This window comes from Glandiceps talaboti, chromosome 6, assembly GCF_964340395.1.
Source record: "Glandiceps talaboti chromosome 6, keGlaTala1.1, whole genome shotgun sequence".
Lineage (NCBI taxonomy): Eukaryota > Metazoa > Hemichordata > Enteropneusta > Spengelidae > Glandiceps > Glandiceps talaboti.
Window position 1 is genome coordinate 21,057,092 of NC_135554.1, and position 7,531 is coordinate 21,064,622.

The 7,531-nt window shown below is 36.6% G+C and overlaps 1 pseudogene; it reads right to left on the reverse strand.

Annotated features, from left to right (window-relative positions):
• Positions 1–6,289: 6,289 nt before the first annotated feature.
• LOC144436959 (dynein light chain Tctex-type 5 pseudogene) lies at positions 6,290–6,895 on the reverse strand (annotated as a pseudogene).
• Between the last annotated feature and the right edge of the window lie 636 nt (positions 6,896–7,531).

Here is a 7,531-nt window from a genome sequence, read left to right on the forward strand (position 1 = left end):
TGTACCAGAGTGTGTTTTTCTGCCTTAAAAAAATTCAAAAACTTGCATGTAAGCCTACAATGTCAAAGTCATCAATACTGGATAATTTAGGTTTCAGAAGATGGCCGAATTCTACGATTAAAAATTTCAAAGATCTCTAGCTCTTAGCGGAAAGCGTCAGTCTGAAAATCAGTGTCAAAATAATGGGGTGAAAATCATCGAATGTAGCTTTCATTGGTTTTATCTCAAGTGTGGTCTCGAATTGGTATCTACAGTTATTCGGGGGAGGGGGGGGGGGAATGAACACTTATTTGCTTCACCTTAGGTGGCACAGTGTTCCATATTTTTAGGTGGCACAGTGTTCCATATTTTTGAAAAAAAAAGAAAGAAAGAAAGAAAGTCAATTTATTTGCAATCCTATATATAGCTCAGAGTGAATGGGGTCAGTATTAAGTAAATAATGGATAATAACGGATGGCAACCCACCTTACAAATTACACTAAGGACGTCATTTCACCTCTATCAAGGTCAATACTGCTAATCTGTTTTTCATTGTATAAATTGTTTGCTTTATTCATATATAAATCCATGTCCTCTCAGGGGTACTGTTAAAGAACAGTTTGGCATTCTTATTACATCTAACACAGCAACTATGGTATGCTTAATAGGTGTACGAATTGCCCACCGTCCTAGTTTCACGACACTTATACTGAAATCCCTAAGCCAGGATTAAAGTACACTATGTGAAGTACCTCTATACCGTAAATTGTTTGAATTGTTATTACGCTGGTTAGGATATGTATGTTTTCACGGCTGGTTGTCTATTCATAACAACGGCAGCTTAGCAAATGGCCTGAGGTAGTTATCGCTCAAATTGTACGGCGATAAAACGGCGGTTGTTGCTGAAATGATCAAAAGGTTAACTCGTAACAATTAGGTTAGTAAGACACAATGAATTTAAAGGTTTTTTTTCTTATTTTTATTTGTTTTTCTTTTTGTTTTTTTTGTTCGTGGTTTGGGACTAACTATATAGAAATACCAAACGAGCGACACAAAGTAATGGAAAGGTTCCTTTCTGTCAGGTAGCAAACATAGTTAGAGACGCAATAAAAATAGGATGTATACTACAACAACAGAGCAACAACAGACTATAAACTCCCCAATGCATGAATTTATTACATTATAAGTTCATATATAACAAAAAGACCAAATTGTCAACATAGAGTGTTTGCTTTTACGGAGCGATGGACGCATGTTTTCAAATTTATGGTGGCGTCTGAAGTCGCCGGACAAGTACATTAACGACTTTTTCGGACAGGTTTCGGTCAGTTAATCATCTCATGCATTCCGTTTCACTTCGTTAAATGTGACGCATGCTTAAGAATATGAACTTAATAGTTTAACTGTTTTCGAATAACATTTCAACATTTCCAGTTAAGAGGACAACTTTTGATGTGTTTAACTTTAAAAGGGCCATGGCACAGACTGTAATAACTTACGTTCCCGTTTCGGCTGACACCAATGCTTAACATACAATATTATACTTAAAGTCTGGGTTTACACTGGATAATCGAGTTGATATTTAATTATACACAAACTTGGAAATAAAAATAGTGGTGGATTTCTTATTTATTGGTAACCAAAAAATTGTGTCATAATGCCATTTTTTAAATATCGTATGTACAGATTTCTGATGGGAGCTGTACCAGTTGGTAGTTTCTAAGATACGACGACATTGTTGCAATGCCATCAGCTATCAGCTAGCTACCACTCCCAAGAAGCCTAATGGGGGCTAAACAATCTTGAGTCTATACCAGTGGATAGTAATGATTTAGCAGGTTTTAGTATACGTTAAGTTTGAATAACATATACAAGGGTATCTGGCTAGGGAACAAACTTAATAGTATAACCATGAAGACCCTGCATGTACGTACTCATCTAAATTCACAAAAACTTGAATTATTAGCACATTCTATGAACTGTTAATTGCGAGACACACACAAACAACAACAACAACAACAACAACAACAACAACAACTGCTCACATATATATATATATATATATAGTTTTATAAACTATTACGCTCTGCCACTGCGGTATAGAGTACTGTCTTAGCAGATTGATACTCACCGAGTTATATATATATATATATATATATATATATATATATATATATATATATATATATATATATATATATATATATATATATATATATATATATATATATATATATATATATATATATATATATATATATATATATAAGCTGGAATTATGCGCCGGGATCCCTCAGATATATTGGTTGGATATTTCCGCTGAGAGATACATACACGACTCACTATAGTGAAACTTTAAGTGTGGTTCCCTTAGTTTTATGGCTTGTATATGCCAAGTATACAACTCCAATATAATTTATATTGTGAACAATTGTCAGTTTTGCTGAGTTCATGCGCTATGAGAATTTGAACACCTTTTGTTCAGTTTCAATCGCGAAAAACGAAAGACGGAGTAGATAAATATGAGAACTCTTGAGGGCGCCATTACAATTTCGTCCCTTTACCATCATCGCATCATTATTATAGCACCTTACGACGTCAAGAGGACTTTGAAAAATGAATTCACAATATGATCATATATGTTGTGACATGACATGACATGACATGACATGACATGACACTACACTACATTACGCGATACAAGATGACGTAATAGGACGAATTAGGGAACAATGTTTCATTTTATGATGATTTGAATATGATGAAATCGTAAAAACGTCAATCTAAAAAAATATATATTGATTCTATGAATTCCATTTTAAAATAAGTTACTGTCGCTAGTCGTTCATGACCTAAGTTTGAAGATATATAGACATACTGTATGCAAACAGAAATTCTGTCTTAAGTGTGTATGAAATCGGATCTCTATCTCGAGATAGAGTGGTTTAGTATGTACATGATGTATGAATTGCCTGATTAACAAGATATATACATATCCTAAATTTGTTTAATTTCCAGTCTCCTGGTTTTTGTCAAAAATTATCATCGGAGACTGTCTTCATGGAACTTGGAAGAATGTTGTTCTTTGCGATGAAAAAATGAATAAGTTGTCAAACAAATCATACCTTGCAGTGTTAGAGAAATGTCTCTAATGGTACAGCTGATCGTACGAGGGCGATGTTATGGTTCAACTCACTCGCAATGGCAGGGATCTCGTGACCTTGTGGATAGGATGATAGGATCGGTTTCGATGTTATCATTTTCTCTTGCGCCCTCAGCGTTGGGATTGAGATGCATAAAAAGCATTGCGAGCCTAGAGGAACGAGAAGAATTTACGGCGGGTGGAGGGGGTATTTCTTGTCAACACTTTTCACTTCTCCTCCTTAGCATGCTAAAAATTTCATGACCCCCAAAATGAAAAGTTGAATATGGTCTTCAATATGATCCTCAGTTATTTAGCAATTTTCCTCCTTAATACATATTATCTGGTCCTTGTCAATGAATGCTCTTGGAGTATAATTTTTTTCAAGGAGCCACAAATAACAAGCACAGTATTTCAAGCCACCTTCTCCTTAAAAACCATAAGACTTTAAGAACCCCCACCCCCATACATACACACAATTTGTATCACCATTTTTTTTCTTGGCCTTCCATTTTCTGCTCAGACTTCCTTTGCCGCCATAATATAAATACTACCCATCCCTAATGATATGCTGATAACTCCCAACATATGGGAGAATATACGTACCATCAAGTTTTATCACCGAGACTGATACGCTTTACGTAATCACCTTGGGCCTCATACTAAGATATTAATTTTCTGGGCAAATGAATAATTTAATCACCCAATTAGCATACATGTGAAGGACTATGCCGACAACCACTTGTTAGATTCAATTAATGGGCGATGTCTTGGTGATCATGTGTCTTCAACTTTTACCTCTACGTTTGCTCGCTATTCCATCGGCAAATAACACGTATCACCATATCTGCATTATAGTTGAAATAATAAAACCGTGCCAATGCACTTTTCATCGTTTATGTTGTGGTGGTGGTGTTGTAGATATGTTTTTAATTGGTTATTGAAGCAGGCATTATAACCTACTTTGACGTCGACCGGTACGTATATCAGAGAAAATAAAGTTATTGTGAAATGTGTATTAATCTTCCGAGTCATGGCTCTTTGTGAGCACATGAGGTCTCTGGAAAATGTCGATGTTACTGAATATTACATTGCCTGATGAACCAAAGGTGTAATCAAGGGACGAGGTATGCCTTCGATGATTTTCGAATCTTGTTCTAGGCATAGTTAGACATCTTATGAATTTTACTGACGCATGATAGCGCATACCCTGTGTGGGTGCGTGAGTGAGTGAATGCGTGTGTACACATGTGATTAAGTTTAATAGACAATTACAATATTATTATCGCCTTGGATTAAATCAATGCATTTAATAATTATATAATAGTTAAGTATTTGCGATTCAAAAGTAAAGTTTACATTTCGTAAGAAAAACATCTTCATTCACCATAAACGTACATTAGGAACTACCGTGATCACATTTGAAAAGACAAACTCTGTCAAAAGATGGCTGAACTTAGAAATCAACTTGAATCTTTGATAGTCGAAGGAAAATTGACACGAAATATAAAATATTGACTACAAATGTATGCAAATACTAGCTAATGAACTTGACGGATATTTGAACACGTTTGTTTGCAGTCACTTGGGTTGGCTTGGTAGTGACGTCACTCATTCATTGGTAATGAAGTTTTCCATATTCAAAAAACAACTGTGTGGTTTACCTATGTACACATCAGTCGTTCTCGTAGTCACGTGATATCAGTATTGTTATCTTGAATATAGGGGCTAGTCTGTAACTGTACAGTATAAATCACTATGGTTACCATGGTTACTTTGTTTCATGTTGAAATAGTCTAACAATTAACAATACAACAAAACCATGTTGAATCACGTTTAACTGTTAGAACATCACCAGGTATTTAGGAAGGATAGAATAGCACCATGGCATAATTTTTTGGGGAAACCAAATTTTTTTTATTCCATCGACCTTTAAATCCCATTTCAAAAGACAGGAAGGCTTAGAGAAGACTTCCTTTACACCGACTCAATCCTGAACGGAATGTGATAAATATATATCGATTCCTTAATTCATTTACTTGGCCACTAGCAGTAGAAATTACTACACTCCCACAACATCTCTTAAAAAGACAATTAATGTAGGTAAACGTTTAAGGATCTGAGTAATAGGTACTTGTACAAAGATACCATTGTATTGATGGCTGCTGTTAATTGAAATTCTGACAAGCTATATTCGACTACATACAAGATCGAATTACACGTAAGGATTATATCTGTCAATTTCACCAGATGAAATATCGTTGAAATGGAGACTGGATTTGAAAGAATTAAATAACTACACACATATCACTAAAAAGAGTTCGATATGATTGACAGCTAGTATGGGTGAAATTAACATAACAATTATGACTGACACGAACAAGTGTACTCGCGTTAGTATCCGGCTAACGCTACATTTAGTGAGCTGTCGGCTGAGGCACTTGGAGGTCGAGTAGCATACTTGAAGTGTACCCTTGTATATGATTGAAAGTCGTGGGGGTACAGTGTTTTCATTCCTCTTAATTGACACTGTCAACACCACAGTCTCTTATTTGTTTGTGAAACAGAAAGTCACTGGCTTTGCTGATATAATTCGCGTTCATTGTTTGGGTTGGAATGTGGCATTTCAATGAGCCGTGCCGTTATTCGTATTGGTAATCAATAGTACGATCGATGTTATTATTACACTGCTCAATGGGTTCTTAACTTCTACCTTACCCGGGTGAATGTGCTTGCCGGTCAATACCCGTTTATCAAAGCTCCCCCGTAGCTATGAATCGAATTCTCCGGTATTGTGATCCAAAGCCCCCGTTGAAGATGATTCGAACGAAAACACGATAGTCCATGCTGATTTTCAGTAGAATGATGAAATTGATTGAAAAGTGATATAATCAGCATCTAATGATTAAAAGTCGACGTTGTTCATTACGGAGAAATTTAAAAAGCACCGTAAAAATATAATAGCTCATTGTAAAAAATTACATTTAGCTTATGTTTACGCTAGGATGGCTGGTTGCCATGGATTTTATAGAAGAGCGCAAAACGTATACATTTTGTAGCTGGAATTGAATTCCAGTAATATGGCAAGAGTTGTGGAGTTGCGTCAATCTTAGAAAAGCCTTTGAAATTAATGTTGATGTTTTGAAATATTCTGTCAAGGTGGATTATCTACTCAAAATAGATGCCATACACCGTTGCAACAGCAAACAGAGAACCGTTCTTGTAGTTCGCTGATACGTAATCGTCGGTTCGTTCATCCCAGACACATCGACTTCCCATCCGCAGACATTGCTCCTGACACGAACCGATGACAACGAAGACGACGATTTTATGGCGACTGATATTCAGCTTTTTAATCCTCATTTTGATCACCTCTGACAAATTCCGCGCCAAGTTGTTAGCTCTTCCTTTGTCGTATTTCTCGCCTTGTAGTCGACTCTGGAGGATATCTTCCACGACATCCCGTACTTTGTGGCCTTTGAAACCAGTCTCATCATCTGGTTTCATCTTGAATGTATTTTCATATTTCTTGACAGGCGCTGGTGGTTTGTCCTTCACCAGGAACTTGTGTACGGAGTTCCACATGGATGGTCGCTTAGCGAGAAAGCCAAACGCAGGTTTAGGTCTGTCTAGTCCTCCGGTTGTAGCTGTGGCGTTCGAAGAATTACTGAGTTTCGATATGATGGATGCTGCTGACTTCTCTCTCGGTAACTGTTGTGGTTCCGAGTCGTTCTGTGAGTCACTTTTAGCTGCAGCTGCCAACGCGGCCATCATCTTGACGGCTTATATGTAGATTAATACAGAAATAATGAATGACTTCTTACAATTTGTGAGTAGGAACAATTTCACGTGTTCGTAGTTTCCTCTATAACATTCCAGCTGTCTGAACTGTTAGCCGATCGTCGTTTTGGCAACAACGTTGCCTCCTGCTGATTGTCACCTCGAACTCTGCTAGTGTTCTCTATAGTGGTCTGAGTAGCAATCAACAAATGAGTTTGTTATTATAGCGGTCTTCGTTGCCAGTTACGAGTAATCAATTATTATAATGCATTTTGAAACAAACAGCGAGAGAGGGCATTCTTTGTTATTTAAATAACCTTGAAGCAATAGATAAACAGATTCTATTCAAATAAATTTACATAGGAGTGACACGGGATGTTATTTGCTGGGAAAAGGGGTAAACTAACCCCCCCCCCCAATTTGCCTTGCACATGATGGTATGATAGTCTAGGCTTCAAGAGAAAATGAATTACTTCTCCATTCACTTCGATTCACTATATCCATACACCGTGACAAGTGCTTTATTACAGTCTCTCAATTATTAAAGTCGTTTTAAAAGTTAATGTTGTGAAATGCACCTACGTCACCCGTTCCAATTGCATATACTTAATGGGAACGTAACAGGTGTTG